Raw genomic sequence first — 18747 nt, forward strand, 5'->3', positions numbered from 1 at the left:
TGATGGGGGGACTTTATACTGGCACATGATGATGGGGGGACTTTATACTGGCACATGATGATGGGGGGACTTAATACTAGCACATGATGATGGGGGGACTTAATACTGGCACATGATGGGGGGGACTTAATACTGGCACATGATGGGGGGGACTTAATACTGGCACATGATGGGGGGGACTTAATACTGGCACATGATGGGGGGGACTTAATACTGGCACATGATGGGGGGACTTAATACTGGCACATGATGATGGGGGGGACTTAATACTGGCACATATCTACAATACTAAAACACGGGGGGCACACCAATAATGATGAAGCAGAGTGCTGGCCTGGTATATGTAGCAAGTATGAACAGAACAAGACAAAGAAATACCATACAATGGCCGCACCTCAAAAATACAATTTATTGAAATATATAAAGATTAAAAACAAACAACATGTACATGGGGCAAACCCCAAGGATGGTACAATTGGAGTATGACAGTATATATATCTTTGTGGTGATGTGCCACAGAGAGAGCTATGCAAGAACGGGTAAACAATGTAATCCCTGAAACAACTCCCTCAATCCTGTAGTGGTGGCACAAACATAATGGTATCACACAAGGCATACAAAACCCATCCAAGAGGAGTGCACTTGAAGCCTGACGCGTATCGCTAGTGCCTCGACTAGCTTCCTCAGAGGTCCATGTGCATTTGAGTCCTAGGAACTCATCCTATATAGTCAGTAAAGTCAGATATCACAATTAATATATAAACATCAGCTGTGGTCATACCTATTAAAAACTCATTTGGTGAAGAGGTCAGGCGAGAAAACGTAGATAGGTATCACCTGGATGTGTCCCAGTGCATGGTCCGTGCGCCCCTGCAGACGCCAGCGAACCGGCGTGTTGACTAAGCAGGCGCGCATGCGCAAGATGGCTCCCGGAACAGACATCGACGCCACGATGCGTTCCAAACAGCGGAAGCACAGTGGAGCCTCAGACGTCATATCCGGGAGCCACACTGCAGCTGAATCCCGGTGGAGCGCAAAATGTAAATAAATGTGAATACAAGCGGGCACACCAAAATTAGATATTTGATCATAGGATACGCATGGTTATGCATAGTCAATTACATGACTATTGCATACCACAAAAAATACATACATACACAGTTATACAGTTACAATATAGTGCAGTTGCAAATACAATAAAACCTCTTGAACACACAGTTCATCTCCAATATGCAATATAGTTTATAAATCCTACGAATAAACCTTCTCATGCATGATCAAGGGGGAATCAAAATTCATATGCATAATAGCAATAATAGAGTACATGATTATTGCATACCACAATGAAAAATAAAAAATAATAATAAAAAATATATATATATATATATACACATTACAGTGTCGTACAATTGCGGATACAATATAACCTCTTAAACACAAAATTCATGTCTACTGTACAATGGAATTAAAAATGTGCCCTCACATACATGATCAAAAAGGGATCAAAAAGCACATAGCGTAATATCCCTTGACATAGTCTACTAAAGTGCTAGATCAGTGCTTTCTTGAAAAATGTAAATAATACATAATAATAATATATGCGAATAAAGTATACCATAGTCCGCAATTGTACGACACTGTAATGTGTATATATATATATATATATATTTTTTATTATTATTTTTTATTTTTCATTGTGGTATGCAATAATCATGTACACTATTATTGCTATTATGCATATGAATTTTGATTCCCCCTTGATCATGCATGAGAAGGTTTATTCGTAGGATTTATAAACTATATTGCATATTGGAGATGAACTGTGTGTTCAAGAGGTTTTATTGTATTTGCAACTGCACTATATTGTAACTGTATAACTGTGTATGTATGTATTTTTTGTATTTTTTGTGGTATGCAATAGTCATGTAATTGACTATGCATAACCATGCGTATCCTATGATCAAATATCTAATTTTGGTGTGCCCGCTTGTATTCACATTTATTTACATTTTGCGCTCCACCGGGATTCAGCTGCAGTGTGGCTCCCGGATATGACGTCTGAGGCTCCACTGTGCTTCCGCTGTTTGGAACGCATCGTGGCGTCGATGTCTGTTCCGGGAGCCATTTTGCGCATGCGCGCCTGCTTAGTCAACACGCCGGTTCGCTGGCGTCTGCAGGGGCGCACGGACCATGCACTGGGACACATCCAGGTGATACCTATCTACGTTTTCTCGCCTGACCTCTTCACCAAATGAGTTTTTAATAGGTATGACCACAGCTGATGTTTATATATTAATTGTGATATCTGACTTTACTGACTATATAGGATGAGTTCCTAGGACTCAAATGCACATGGACCTCTGAGGAAGCTAGTCGAGGCACTAGCGATACGCGTCAGGCTTCAAGTGCACTCCTCTTGGATGGGTTTTGTATGCCTTGTGTGATACCATTATGTTTGTGCCACCACTACAGGATTGAGGGAGTTGTTTCAGGGATTACATTGTTTACCCGTTCTTGCATAGCTCTCTCTGTGGCACATCACCACAAAGATATATATACTGTCATACTCCAATTGTACCATCCTTGGGGTTTGCCCCATGTACATGTTGTTTGTTTTTAATCTTTATATATTTCAATAAATTGTATTTTTGAGGTGCGGCCATTGTATGGTATTTCTTTGTCTTGTTCTGTTAATACTGGCACATGATGATGGGGGGAGACTTAATACTGGCACATGATGATGGGGGGGGACTTAATACTGGCACATGATGATGGGGGACTTAATACTGGCACATGATGATGGGGGGACTTAATACTGGCACATGATGATGGGGGACTTAATACTGGCACATGATGATGGGGGGACTTAATAATCGCACATGATGATGGGGGGACTTAATACTGGAACATGGGGGGCTTAATACTGGCACGTGATGGGGGGCTTATTACTGGCACGTGATGGGGGGCTTATTACTGGCACGTAATGGGGGGCTTATTACTGGCACGTGATGGGGGGCTCATTACTGCCACGTGATGGGGGCTCTTGTTACTGCCACGTGATGGGGCTTATTACTGGCACATTGGGGGGCTCTTGTTACTGGCACGTTATTGAGGGCACTTATTACTGGCACATTATTGGTGGGCACTATAGGGGCATCTACTGAGGCCACAAAGAAGGGGTGTTTTATATGGGGGGCTCTGTACAGTAGCATTTTATACTGGGACACATTATGGTGGGTACTATGGAGAAGGGGAGAGAGGAGTACTATGGAGTCATCTACGGGGGGTACTAAGAAGTGGTATTTTATACTTGCAAATTATGGGGGACACTGAGGGCATCTACTGGGGCACGATATATGGGACATTTTATACTGGTACATTATGGGGGGCACTAGCAGGAAGGGGGGAGAGGAGCACTATGGAGGCATTTACTGGTGCACCATATAGGGGTATTTTATACTGATATACTGGCACATTATGGGGGAAATTAGCTCAACTGGGGGCATAAGGGGGTATATTTTGCACATTATAAGGAGAATTATTTCTACTTGGGGGCATTATGGTGGGTTTTATTACTCCCCCATGGTATGACCCCCTAGTAGCAGCACCAGCCTCTCCCTGCTCTGCTATCCCTCTGCCCCTTCTCCAAATCCTTATTATGAAATCTTTCTCATTAGGATAAAACACAACATCAGCTCCGCCGAGCCCCCGGCCAAGTGTTGAAGTGGTGTCCGAGATCCCCAAGGGCCAAGCCAAGTAACTGTACGTTTTCATGTGAAATATGTTTATTTTATATATGTACACTCCTGTGAGAGGCAGGGAGGGAGATCTGTGGATGACACTGTTATAGGGAGGGAGATCTGTGGATGACGCTGTTATGGAGGGGGAAATGGGGATGACACTGTCATGGGGTGGATCTGTGGATGACACATATAGCATAAGATGCTATATACGGTATGTGGCATCCACAGATCCCCCCCATAACAGTGTCATCCACAGATCCCCCTCTCTATAAAAGTGTCATCCACAGACAGCTGGACTTTTCTTCCCTGTTGCGGTTTTAGGTATTGGGTAAAGTATTGCAGCATTTCTAAGCGTACTTGTGTAAATGTATCGTTGTTATAGCTGCCCCCCCTACTTTTGTCCTGGCCCCCAGTGTGCCCCCCCAAAATTTGAAAGCTAGAGACGCCACTGCCTGGAGAGTGTTCTTGATCTGGCCAACTGTTGTGAAGGGTATTTTCTTCACCAGGGAAAGAATTCATCGGTCATCCACCACAGTTGTTTTCCGTGGTCTTCCGGGTCTTTTGGTGTTGCTGAGCTCACCAGTGCGTTCCTTCTTTTTAGGAATGTTCCAAACAGTTGTTTTGGCCACGCCTAATGTTTTTGCTATCTCTCTGATGGGTTTGTTTTGTTTTTTTTAGCCTAATAATGGCTTGCTTCACTGATAGTGACAGCTCTTTGGATCTCATCTTGGGAGTTGACAGCAACAGATTCCAAATGCAAATAGCACACTTGAAATGAACTCTGGACCTTTTATCTGCTCATTGTAATTGGGATAATAAGGGAATAACACACACCTGGCCATGGAACAGCTGAGAAGCCAATTGTCCCATTACTTTTGGTTCCTTAACAAGTGAAAGGCACATATGCAAACTGTTGTAATTCCTACACCGTTTACCTTATTTGGATGTAAATACCCTCAAATTAAAGCTGACAGTCTCCAGTTAAACATCTTGTTTGTTTTATCTCAAATTCATTGTGGTGGTGTATAGAGCCAAAAATGTTAGAATTGTGTCTATATCCCAATATTTATGGACCTGACTGTAGATCTATATAGTGATCACCTGGAAGTCAGGGGCCTAGGGGCTAGGGGCTTACTAGACCATTTTTATATAGGGTAAGGTTCCGGACGGGGTCGCTCTTATCAGGGCGGGTGGTCTGTGGTTAGGCTATCAGGGCCAGAATAGCACTCCCCCTGTAGGGCAATATCAGAGACAGTTCTTTGCCCACCCTGTCCTTTAATACCACATCATCATCTAGCCCAGGGCTAGATGTTTTTTGCTTTCCCTCCTGGATTCATGGATGTGCACTGGAAACCCCCGGATTGTGGTAGGATATATGGTTTCTGATTTGGTGCCGCTGAGCACTAGTTCTTGCCTACCACATCTATGTTTTTTGCTTAACTTTAATAATTTAATTAATTTTCATTTTGAGGGATAGCTTTTCCATTCACACGTCCGCAAAATGGGTCCGCATCCGTTCCGCAATTTTGCGGAACAGGTGCAGACTAGAGTTGAGCGAACCCGAACTTTAGGTTTTTCGGCACCCGGACCCGAACCCGAACATTTACGTAAAAGTTTGGGTTCGGTGTTCGGCGATTTTTATGGCGCTTTTTGAAAGGCTGCAAAGCAGCCAATCAACAAGCGTCATACTACTTGCCCCAAAAGGCAATCACAGCCATGCCTACTATTGGCATGGCTGTGATTGGCCAACTGCAGCATGTGACCCAGCCTCTATTTAACTGGAGTCACTTAGCGCCGCACGTCACTCTGCTCGGATTAGTGTAGGGAGAGGCTGCAGGTGCTGTGAGGGAGAGATCAGGGAGGAATCTTATGAAGAACTGCTTCTTTACTCAGCGATCTACAGCAAATGTGTTTTGTGGGTGCAGTGCACAATTGTTTAAAGCCTGCCCTGAGCCAACTACTACTGAAAACGAACTTTTTTTTCTTCAGTTAGTCAATATCAATACATAATCGGCAGCCATTTTATGCAACGATAGTCCACAAATATTGCTTTGAGACACTGGGGTTAAAAAACAACAACATTTTTTCATATAGTGCACATCTAGGTATATCGCTGCATAAGTGACTGTGAAATTTAGGCTAGAAATACGGCTTTCTCATACTGGGGCATACTGGGGCGAAAAAAAAACCTTCTGTTTCATATAGTGCACATCTAGGATTATAGGTGCATAAGTGAGTGTCACATTTAGGCCAGAAATACAGCTTTTTGCTTACTGGGGTTAAAAAACCCTCAGATATACTGCATATCTGGGATTAGATGTGCATAAGTGATTGTGAAATTTCGGCAGCAAATACAGCTTTTTGCTTACTGGGGTTAAAAAACCCTCTGATATACTGCACATCTAGGATTAGACATGCATAAGTGACTGTGAAATTTAGGCCACAAATACGGCTGTTTGCTTACTGGGGCATACTGGGGTGAAAAAAAAAACATCTGTTTCATGTAGTGCACATCTAGGATTATAGGTGCATAAGTGAGTGTCACATTTAGGCCAGAAAAACAGCTTTTTGCTTACTGGGGTTAAAAAACTCTCTGATATACTGCATATCTGGGATTAGATGTGCATAAGTGATTGTGAAATTTCGGCCGCAAATACGGCTTTTTGCTTACTGGGGTTAAAAAAAACTCTGATATACTGCACATCTGGGATTAGACGTGCATAAGTGAGTGTCACATTTAGGCCACAAATACGGCTTTTTGCTTACTGGGGTTTAAAAAAAACTCTGATATACTGCACATCTGGGATTAGAGGTGCATAAGTGAGTGTCACATTTAGGCCAGAAATACGGCTTTTTGCTTACTGTGGTTAAAAAAAACCTCTGATATACTGCACATCTGGGATTAGACATGCATAAGTGAGTGTCACATTTAGGCCACAAATACGGCTCTTTGCTTACTGGTGTTAAAAAACCCTCTGATATACTGCACATCTGGGATTAGACGTGCATAAGTGACTGTGAAATTTAGGCCACAAATACCGCTGTCATATAGAGTTTTTAAATTTTTTTTTAGTGCAATACCCTACATCAGGGTTTTTATTGGCGGTTAATTATTTTTAACAGACTTAACCACTTTTTACTTTGCTTGGTGAATGCTAACTATGAGGCAAACATCTAATAAGGGGCGCGGTTATGGTCGTGGTGGTGGTGTTGGTGGAGCCTCTGGTGCAGGGAGAGGACGTGGCCGTTCTTCCACAGCTACACGTCCTACTGAACCTACTACCTTAGGTCCCAGTACCTGCCAGAATCTACAGCGATATTTGGTCGGGCCTAATGCCGTTCTAAGGATGGTAAGGCCTGAGCAAGTACAGGCGCTAGTCGTTTGGGTGGCCGACAGTGGATCCAGCAGGTTCACATTATCTCCCACCCAGTCTTCTGCAGAAAGCGCACAGGTGGCGCCTGAAACCCATGCCCATCAGTCTGTCACATCACCCCCGTGCATATCGGGGAACCTGTCTGAGCCTCAAGTCATGCAGCAGTCTCTTATGCTGTTTGAAGACTCTGCTGGCAGGGTTTCCCAAGGGCATCCACCTAGCCCTTCCCCAGGGGTGGAAGACATAGAATGCACTAAGGCACAACCACTTATGTTTCCTGATGAGGACATGGGAATACCACCTCAGCACATCTCTGATGATGACGAAACACAGGTGCCAACTGCTGCGTCTTTCTGCAGTGTGCAGACCGAAAAGGAGGCCAGGGAGGAAGACTGGGTGGAAGACGATGCAGGGGACGATGAGGTCCTAGACCCCACATGGAATTAAGGTCATGCCACTGACTTTCAGAGTTCGGAGGAAGAGGCAGTGGTGAGACCGAGCCAACAGTAGAGCAAAAGAGGGAGCAGGGTGCAAAAGCAGAGCAGCCGTCGCCAAAACAGTTCGCCTGATACTGGCCACCGTCACCAGGGACCGAGCACACCAAAGGCAGCTTCAAGGAGTTCCCTGGCATGGCACTTCTTCACACAATGTGCTGATGACAAGACCCGAGTGGTTTGCACGCTGTGTCATCAGAGCCTGAAGCGAGGCATTAACGTTCTGAACCTTAGCACAACCTGCATGACCAGGCATATACATGCGAGACACAGGCTGCAGTGGAGTAAGCACCTTCAAAACCAAGAAAGGGCTCAGGCCCCTCCTGCTCCCTCTTCTGCTGCTGCCTCGGCCTCTTCCTCCGCCTCTGGAGGAACGTTGGCACCTGCCGCCCAGCAAACAGAGGATGTGCCACCAACAACACCACCTCCGTCACCAAGCATCTCCACCATGTCACACGGAAGCTTTCAGCTCTCCATCTCACAAACCTTTGAGAGAAAGCGTAAATTCCCACCTAGCCACCCTTGATCCCTGGCCCTGAATGCCTTTGAAATGCTGTCATTCAGGCTGGTGGAGACGGACAGCTTCAAACAGCTCATGTCGTTTGCTGTCCCACAGTATGTCGTTCCCAGCCGCCACTACTTCTCCAGGAGAGCCGTGCCCTCCCTGCACAACCAAGTATCGGATAAAATCAAGTGTGCACTGCGCAACGCCATCTGTGCAAGGCCCACCTAACCACAGATACGTGGACCAGTAAGCACGGCCTGGGACGCTATATCTCCCTAACTGCACACTGGGTAAATGTAGTGGCGGCTGGGCCCCAGGCGGAGAGCTGTTTGGTTCACGTCCTTCCCCCACCAAGGATCGCAGGGCATCATTCTTTGCCTCCTGTTGCCTCCTTTTCCTACTCGGCTTCCTCCTCCTCTTCTACCACCTTCTTATCCGGTCAGCGACAGACCTTCACCACCAACTTCAGCACAGCTAGGGGGAAACGTCAGCAGGCCGTTCTGAAACTGATGTGTTTGGGGGACAGGCCCCACACCCAGGGGCGTAGCGTGGGGGGGGGTCGGGGGGGTCTTTTCCCCGGGCGCCACACTGCAGGGGGGCGCTGTCCGCTGGGCTTGCACAAGTTAAATCGCCGACGCTGTGTTTTTCTTTTTTTCTTTTTTTTCCACACAGCGCCCGGCTGCAGAGCAGAGTGAGGAGGCAAGAGGGGGCGGGGCATGCACTGCAGTTCCCGATAGGCTCCGTTCACCTTCCAGGTGGGAAAGACAGTGCGGAGCCAGGAGCCGGAGCAAGAAGAAGCAGAAGATGCCAGCTGCAGCACTGTCGCTGAATCAGTAGTAGACTGTAGTCCAGCCTAAAGACAGTGATTCAAGTGACACTGAGATAGAGTGAGTTACAGTCAGTATCACTGTCCCAGAGTCCCAAAGTCCCACCCTGAGTGTGTAATTAGGTCAGTAGTGACTAGTGTACTGTGTTGGCATGGGCTGAGGGCAGGCAGGCTTTAGGGGTAATATATGATAATATGAGTGAAGTGCCACTGTGCCAGTCAGTGCCATGAGAGCCAGGCTAAGGCTGCCAAGCAGATGGCACCATGGCACTGCACTGCTGTCAGGGTGCTGGTGAAGGATAACCAGGGACACTGAGACAGTACTGCCTCTCTGGGATGCCATCTGCCCATCTCTGCTGTCCATATACCAGGCCTACCCTGAGTCACTCAGTGCTGATAGCCAAGCACCAGGCAGTGAAGTGCCATGAGAGCCGGGCCAAGCAGGACCGTGGCAGTCAGGGTGCTGGTCAAGGATGACCAGAGAGACAGTACTGCCCAGAGGATGCCATCTGCCCATCTCTGCTGTCCATATACCAGGTCTACCAGCATTACCCCTTGATATACCACCTGCCCGCCTGGTCAACCCACCTAACACTCAGGGAGACAAGTGACTCAGACTGTTGGGTGTGGGGTGACCAGGCGGTATATGAAGTGGTAATACTGGTAGGCCTGGTATATGGACAGCAGAGATGGGCAGATGGCATCCTCTGGGGGTTGTATCTTACATGGGACTATATGCTGGAGGAGCTGAAGGGAGAGTGATGTATTTTACATGGGACTGCATGTTAGAGGGGCTGAAGGCAGGGCTGTCATGTATCTTACATGGGACTGTATGCTGGAGGAGCGGAAGGCAGGGGGAGTGATGTATTTTACCTGGGACTGTTTGCAAGAAGGACTGAAGGCAGGGGAAGGTTGTATCTTACACGGGACTGTATGCTGGAGGAGCTGAAGGGGGCCATAATTATTACTATAATACTACAGAGGTGGTCATTATAATATTAATAATACAGAGGGGGCCAGTATATATTATAATTATACAGAGAGCATTATACTTATGGGCACTACGGGGGAAGGGGACGTCTGTTATCTGAGGATGATTATAAAGTGAGGAATCTAAAACATTTTCTGCGAAACTTTGCAGACACGAGAAGCGGCTGAAAGAAGGTGTCATGACGGTCCTATCTCCGAATGAAGACGTTGAGGAAAGTCTATATCACAGGAGATGTCACTGGATGTAACAGGTATAGTGCGGTATTCTACTGTATATTTCATAGCAATGTATGTTATGTCCATCCAAATATCTATTTCACGGTAGGGTAGGGGGGAGGGGGTATATAGAATTTGGCCCACACTGCCTCAGCCTGGCCCCAGACTTGAGGTCACACTGTGTGTGTTCTGAATCCTGGGGCCTCACACCCATCTACTACATTATCTGTACTCAGAGAGTTATCACTGTGTTATCTGTGGTGTTACATAGGACTGCAGGTGACATCTACTACATTATCTGTACTCAGAGAGTTATCACTGTGTTATCTGTGGTGTTACATAGGACAGCAGGTGACATCTACTACATTATCTGTACTCAGAGAGTTATCACCGTGTTATCTGTGGTGTTACATAGGACTGCAGGTGACATCTACTACATTATTTGTAAAAAAAAAAGGGGGCGTGGTCACAGGTTGGGGGGGGGGGGGGCGCAATACTTGGCTTGCCCCGGGTGCTGGCTACCCACGCTACGCCACTGCCCACACCGCACAGGAGTTGTGGCGGAGTATAGAACAACAGATCGACGAGTGGTTGCTGCCAGTGAGACTCAAGCCCGGCCTGGTGGTGTGCGATAATGGGCAAAATCTCGTTGCAGCTCTGGGACTAGCCAGTTTGATGCACATCCCTTGCCTGGCGCATGTGCTGAATTTGGTGGTGCAGAAATTCATTCACAACTACCCCGACATGTCAGAGCTGCTGCATAAAGTGCGGGCCGTCTGTGCGCGCTTCCGGCGTTCTCATCCTGCCGCCGCTCGGCTGTCTGCTCTACAGCGTAACTTCGGCCTTCCCGCTCACCGCCTCATATGCGACGTGCCCACCAGGTGGAACTCCACCTTGCACATGCTGGAGAGACTGTGCGAGCAGCAGCAGGCCATAGTGGAGTTTCAGCTGCAGCACGCACGGGTCAGTCGCACTGCGGAACAGCACCACTTCACCACCAATGACTGGGCCTCCATGCCAGACCTGTGTGCCATGTTGCGCTGTTTCGAGTACTCCACCAACATGGCCAGTGGCGATGACGCCATTATCAGCGTTACAATGCCACTTCTATGTCTCCTTGAGAAAACACTTAGGGCGATGATGGAAGAGGATGTGGCCCAGGACGAGGAGGAGGAAGAGAGGTCATCTCTAACACTTTAAGGCCAGTCTTTCAGAGGGAGGTTTTTTTGCAACAGCCGAGTCCAGGTACAAATTTGGCCAGCCAGGGCCCACTACTGGAGGACGAGGAGGAGGAGGATGAGGAGGAGGAGGATGGGGATGAAGAATGTTCACAGCGGGGTGGCACCCAACGCAGCTCGGGCCCATCACTGGTGCGTGGCTGGGGGGATACGGAGGACGCAGACGATACACCTCCCACAGAGGACAGCTTGTCCTTACCTCTGGGCAGCCTGGCACACATGAGCGACTACATGCTGCAGTGCCTGCGCAATGTTTTAACGTGTGCTGACTACTGGGTGGCCACCCTGCTGGATCCCAGTTACAAAGACAATGTGCCGTCCTTAATTCCCTCACTGGAGCGTGATCGGAAGATGCGCGACTACAGGTGCACACTGGTAGACGCGCTCCTGAGAGCATTCCCGACTGACGCCGGGGGGACAAGTGGAAGCACAAGGCGAAGGCAGGGGAGGATGAAGAGGTCGCCAAAGCAGCTGTGTCAGCGCCAGCACCTCAGAAGGCAGGGTTAGCATGGCCGACATGTGGAAAAGCTTTGTCACCTCGCCGCAACAACCAGCCCCAACTGCTGATATGGAGAGTGTTAGCAGGAGGCAGCATTTGAACAACATGGTGGAACAGTACCTGTGCACATGCCTACACGTACTGACTGATGGTTCTGCCCCATTCAACTTCTGGGTCTCCAAATTGTCCACATGGCCAGAGCTTGCCCTGTATGCCTTGGAGGTGCTGGCCTGTCCTGCAGCCAGTGTACTCTCTGAACGTGTATTTAGCATGGCAGGAGGCGTCATTACAGACAGACGCAGACGCCTGTCCACAGCCAACGTGGACAAGCTCACGTTCATTAAAATTAACCAGGCCTGGATCCCACAAGACTTGTCTGTACCTTGTGCAAAATAGACAGTTCTAAAAGCCTCAACCATCCATCCTTGTACTCAAGTGCACTGATTCCTTTTTTTTTTTTTTTTTTTTTATATGTCCCAATATTTTGGGGGCTACCCCTATGTACAAATGCTAAATAACACACATCTGTGTTGGCTACCTATTCTGGGATCCCTAGTTTTGTCCGTGGATGGGGGGAGGAGACCACTGATGACATTGTCCTGGGCGATGTGCTGGAGCCAGGCCGCTCCACCACTTCCATTTCGCTGTTTGGGAGTTTAGTCTCTCCTGGCCAAAAAGCCTGGGAGGCTGACTTCCTTAACAGCGCTACACTAGACTGGGAAAATATATTTGGTAACTTAAGGTTTGCATCTCATAACTTTAATCCCTTATGGACCGGGCTCATTTTCACCTTAAGGACCAGGCCATTTTATGCAAATCTGACCAGTGTCACTTTAAGTGGTGATAACTTTAAAACGCTTTGACTTATCCAAGCCATACTGAGATTTATTTTTCGTCACATATTGTACTTCATGACACTGGTAAAATGGAGTAAAAAAAAATCATTTTTATTTATAAAAAAATTCCCAAAATTGTAATACATAGTAATACCTCCAAAAATAGTTATTACTTTACATTCCCCATATGTCTACTTCATGTTTGGATCATTTTGGGAATGACATTTTATTTTTTGGGAACGTTACAAGGCTTCAAAGTTTAGAAGCCAATCTTGAAATTTTTCAGAAATTTTCAAAAACCCACTTTTTAAGGACCAGTTCAGGTCTGAAGTCACTTTGTGAGGCTTACATAATAGAAACCACCCAAAAATGACCCCTTTCTAGAAACTACACCTCTCAAGGTATTCAAAACTGATTTTACAAACGTCGTAAACTACTGTACGGGCACACTGTAGGGCGTAGAGGGAAAGGAGCGCCGTGTGGTTTTTGGAAGGCAGATTTTGCTGGACTGGTTTATTTACACCATGTCCCATTTGAAGCCCCCCTATAGTAACCCTAGAGTAGAAACTCCATAAAAGTGACCCCATTTAAGAAACTACACCACTCAAGGAATTTAAAACTGATTTTACAAACTTTGTTAACCCTTTAGGTGTTCCACAAGAGTTATTGGCAAATGGAGATGAAATTTCAGAATTTAAATGTTTGGGAAAATTTTCCATTTAACCCCTTAAGGATTTTTTGCAAATCTGACCAGTGTCACTTTAAGTGCTGATAACCTTAAAACGCTTTTACTTACCGAGGCCGTTCTGAGATTGTTTTTTCGTCACATATTGTACTTCATGAAACTGCTAAAATTGGGTCAAAATAGTTATTTTTTTTGCATAAAAAAATACCAAATTTACCAAAAATGTTGAAAAATTTGCAAATTTCCAAGTTTCAATTTCTCTACTTCTATAATACATAGTAATACCTCCAAAAATAGTTATTACTTTACATTCCCCATATGTCTACTTCGTGTTTGGATCATTTTGTGAATGTTACAAGGCTTAGAAGTTTAGAAGCAAATCTTGAAATTTTTCAGAAATTTTCAAAAACCCAATTTTTAGGGACCAGTTCAGGTCTGAAGTCACTTTGCGAGGCTTACATAATAGAAACCACCCAAAAATGACCCCCTTCTACAAACTACACCCCTCAAGGTATTCAAAACTGATTTTACAAACTTTGTTAACCCTTTAGGTGTTCCACAAGAATTAATGGAAAATAGAGATACAATTTCAAAATTTCACTTTTTTGGCAGATTTTCCATTTTAATAATTTTTTTCCAGTTACAAAGCAAGGGTTAACAGCCAAACCTAACTCAATATTTATGGCCCTGATTCTGTAGTTTACCGAAAAACCCCATATATGGTCATAAACTACTGTACGGGCACACGGCAGGGCGTTGAAGGAAAGGAATGCCATACGTTTTTTGGAAGGCAGATTTTTCTGGACTGTTTTTTTTTACACCATGTCCCATTTGAAGCCCCCCTGATGCACCCCTAGAGTAGAAACTCCATAAAAGTGACCCCATCTAAGAAACTACACCCCTCAAGGTATTTAAAACAGATTTTACAAACATGATTAACCCTTTAGGTGTTCCACAAAAATTAATAGAAAATAGAGATACAATTTAAAAATTTCACTTTTTTGGCAGATTTTCCATTTTAATAATTTTTTTCCAGTTACAAAGCAAGGGTTAACAGTAGAGTTGAGCGAACACCTGGATGTTCGGGTTCGAGAAGTTCGGCCAAACTTCCCGGAAATGTTCGGGTTCGGGATCCGAACCCGATCCGAACTTCGTCCCGAACCCGAACCCCATTGAAGTCAATGGGGACCCGAACTTTTGGGCACTAAAAAGGCTGTAAAACAGCCCAGGAAAGAGCTAGAGGGCTGCAAAAGGCAGCAACATGTAGGTAAATCCCTTGCAAACAAATGTGGATAGGGAAATGAATTAAAATAAAAATTAAAAAAATAAAAATGAACCAATATCAATTGGACAGAGGTCCCATAGCAGAGAATCTTGCTTCACGTCAGCAGAGAATCAGTCTCTTCATGCAATAGCAAAGAATCTGGCTTCATGTCAGCAGAGAATCAGTCTCTTCATGCCATAGCAGAGAATCTGGCTTCATGTCAGCGCAGAATCAGTCTTCATGTCATAGCAGAGAATCAGGCTTCACGTCACCCACCACTGGAAAAGGCCACTGTCACACATTTAGGCCCAGGCACCCAGGCAGAGGAGAGGTCCCATAACAGAGAATCTGGCCTTATGTCAGCGCAGAATCTGTCTTCATGTCATAGCAGAGAATCAGGCTTCACGTCACCCACCACTGGAACAGGCCACTGTCACACATTTAGGCCCAGGCACCCAGGCAGAGGAGAGAGGTCCCGTTACAGAGAATCTGGCTTTATGTCAGCGCAGAATCTGTCTTCATGTCATAGCAGAGAATCAGGCTTCACGTCACTTACCACTGGAACAGGCCACTGTCACACATTTAGGCCCCGGCACCCAGACAGAGGAGAGCGGTCCCGTAACAGAGAATCTGGCCTTATATCAGCGCAGAATCTGTCTTCATGTCATAGCAGCGAATCAGGCTTCACGTCACCCACTACTGGAACAGGCCACTGTCACACATTTAGGCCCCGGCACCCAGGCAGAGGAGAGAGGTCCCGTAACAGAGAATCTGGCCTGATGTCAGCGCAGAATCTGTCTTCATGTCATAGCAGAGAATCAGGCTTCACGTCACCCACCACTGGAACAGGCCACTGTCACACATTTAGGCCCAGGCACCCAGGCAGAGGAGAGAGGTCCCGTAACAGAGAATCTGGCCTTATGTCAGCGCAGAATCTGTCTTCATGTCATAGCAGAGAATCAGGCTTCACGTCACCCACCACTGGAACAGGCCACTGTCACACATTTAGGCCCAGGCACCCAGGCAGAGGAGAGAGGTCCCGTAACAGAGAATCTGGCCTGATGTCAGCGCAGAATCTGTCTTCATGTCATAGCAGAGAATCAGGCTTCACGTCACCCACCACTGGAACAGGCCACTGTCACACATTTAGGCCCCGGCACCCAGACAGAGGAGAGCGGTCCCGTAACAGAGAATCTGGCCTTATATCAGCGCAGAATCTGTCTTCATGTCATAGCAGCGAATCAGGCTTCACGTCACCCACTACTGGAACAGGCCACTGTCACACATTTAGGCCCCGGCACCCAGGCAGAGGAGAGAGGTCCCGTAACAGAGAATCTGGCCTGATGTCAGCGCAGAATCTGTCTTCATGTCATAGCAGAGAATCAGGCTTGACGTCACCCACCACTGGAACAGGCCACTGTCACACATTTAGGCCCAGGCACCCAGGCAGAGGAGAGAGGTCCCGTAACAGAGTATCTGGCCTTATGTCAGCGCAGAATCTGTATTCATGTCATAGCAGAGAATCAGGCTTCACGTCACCCACCACTGGAACAGGCCACTGTCACACATTTAGGCCCCGGCACCGAGGCAGAGGAGAGAGGTCCCGTAACAGAGAATCTGGCCTTATGTCAGCGCAGAATCTGTCTTCATGTCATAGCAGAGAATCAGGCTTCATGTCACCCACCACTGGAACAGGCCACTGTCACATATTTAGGCCCAGGCAGAGGAGAGAGGTCGCGTAACAGAGAATATGGCTTCATGTCAGCACAGAATCTGTCTTCATGTCATAGCAGAGAATCAGGCTTCACGTCACCCACCACTGGAACAGGCCACTGTCACACATTTAGGCCCCGGCACCCAGGCAGAGGAGAGAGGTCCCGTAACAGAGAATCTGGCCTTATGTCAGCGCAGAATCTGTCTTCATGTCATAGCAGAGTTCAGACTTCATGTCAATACACGTTCAGACAAAATGCTGGCCGCCGGGCAGGCCAGCACCTCCAAGGCATAAAAGGCTAGCTCTGGCCACGTGGACAATTTGGAGACCCAGAAGTTGAATGTGGGACAGCAAGTGACATGAGCTGTTTGAAGCTGTGTGTGTCCACCAGCCTAAATGACAGCATTTCATAGGCCAGTAGTTTAGAAATGCTGGCATTCAGGGCCAGGGATCGAGGGTGGCTAGGTGGGAATTTACGCTTTCTCTCAAATGTTTGTGAGATGGAGAGCTGAACGCTGCCGTGTGACATGGTTGAGATGCTTGGTGAAGCAGGTGGTGGTGTTGGTGGTACATCCCATGTTTACTGGGCGGCAGGTGCCAACGTTCCTCCAGAGGCGGAGGAAGAGGCCGAGGCGGCGGCAGCAGCAGCAGAAGAGGCCGAGGCGGCGGCAGCAGCAGAAGAGGCCGAGGCGGCAGCAGCAGAAGAGGTAGCAGGGGGAGCCTGAGTAACTTCCTTGTTTTTAAGGTGTTTACTCCACTGCAGTTCATGCTTTGCATGCAGGTGCCTGGTCATGCAGGTTGTGCTAAGGTTCAGAACGTTAATGCCTCGCTTCAGGCTCTGATGGCACAGCGTGCAAACCACTCGGGTCTTGTCGTCAGCACATTGTTTGAAGAAGTGCCATGCCAGAGAACTCCTTGAAGCTGCCTTTGGGGTGCTCGGTCCCAGATGGCGGCGGTCAGTAGCAGGCGGAGTCTCTTGGCGGCGGGTGTTCTGATTTTGCCCACTGCTCCCTCTTTTGCTACACTGTTGGCTCGGTCTCACCACTGCCTCTTCCTCCGAACTGTGAAAGTCAGTGGCACGACCTTCATTCCATGTGGGGTCTAGGACCTCATCGTCCCCTGCATCGTCTTCCACCCAGTCTTGATCCCTGACCTCCTGTTCAGTCTGCACACTGCAGAAAGACGCAGCAGTTGGCACCTGTGTTTCGTCATCATCAGAGACGTGCTGAGGTGGTATTCCCATGTCCTCATCATCAGGAAAAATAAGTGGTTGTGCGTTAGTGCATTCTATCTCTTCCACCCCTGGGGAAGGGCTAGGTGGATGCCCTTGGGAAACCCTGGCAGCAGAGTCTTCAAACAGCATAAGAGACTGCTGCATAACTTGAGGCTCAGACAGTTTCCCTGATATGCATGGGGGTGATGTGACAGACCGATGGGCTTGGTTTTCATGCGCCATCTGTGCGCTTTCTGCAGAAGACTGGGTGGGAGATAATGTGAACGTGCTGGATCCACTGTCGGCCACCCAATTGACTAATGCCTGTACCTGCTCAGGCCTTACCATCCTTAGAACGGCATTGGGCCCCACCAAATATCGCTGTAAATTCTGCTGGCTACTGGGACCTGAGGTAGTTGGTTCACTAGGACGTGTGGCTGTGGCAGAACGGCCACGTCCTCTCCCAGCACCAGAGGGTCCACTAACACCACCACGACCATGTCCGCGTCCGCGTCCCTTATTAGATGTTTTCCTCATTGTTCCCGTTCACCACAATTTTGAGAATGGCAAATTTGGGAATGCTTTTTCAGCCCAGAACAAAAAGTCTGCTTTTACAGTCACTACAAATAACTTGACCAGCTAAAACAGTGCAGATTTGGTTGAATAGAGATGTGAGACCTGTTTTTTTTTTTGCGCTGTGTGACAGGTATAGGTTTAATCACAGAATCACACTTCTACCAGCACGCTAGCGTGTGTCTTAGGTTTTTCTGAATGACACTATTAATACCTTCAATGTAAGATTTTCTTTTTGGGATAGATTTCAAGTAGGCCTCAAATACCAGAAACTAGTTATTTTGAGAATGGCAAATTTGGGAATGCTTTTTCAACCCAGAACAAAAAGTCTGCTTTTACGGTCACTACAAATAACTTGACCAGCTAAAACACTGCAGATTTGGTTGAATAGAGATGTGAGACCTGTTTTTTTTTTGCGCTGTGTGACAGGTATAGGTTTAATCACAGAATCACACTTCTATCAGCACGCTAGATTGTGTCTTAGGTTTTTCTGAATGACACTATCAATACCTTCAATGTAAGATTTTCTTTTTGGGATAGATTTCAAGTAGGCCTCAAATACCAGAAACTAGTTATT

This window comes from Bufo bufo, chromosome 4 (assembly GCF_905171765.1).
Source record: "Bufo bufo chromosome 4, aBufBuf1.1, whole genome shotgun sequence".
NCBI lineage: Eukaryota > Metazoa > Chordata > Amphibia > Anura > Bufonidae > Bufo > Bufo bufo.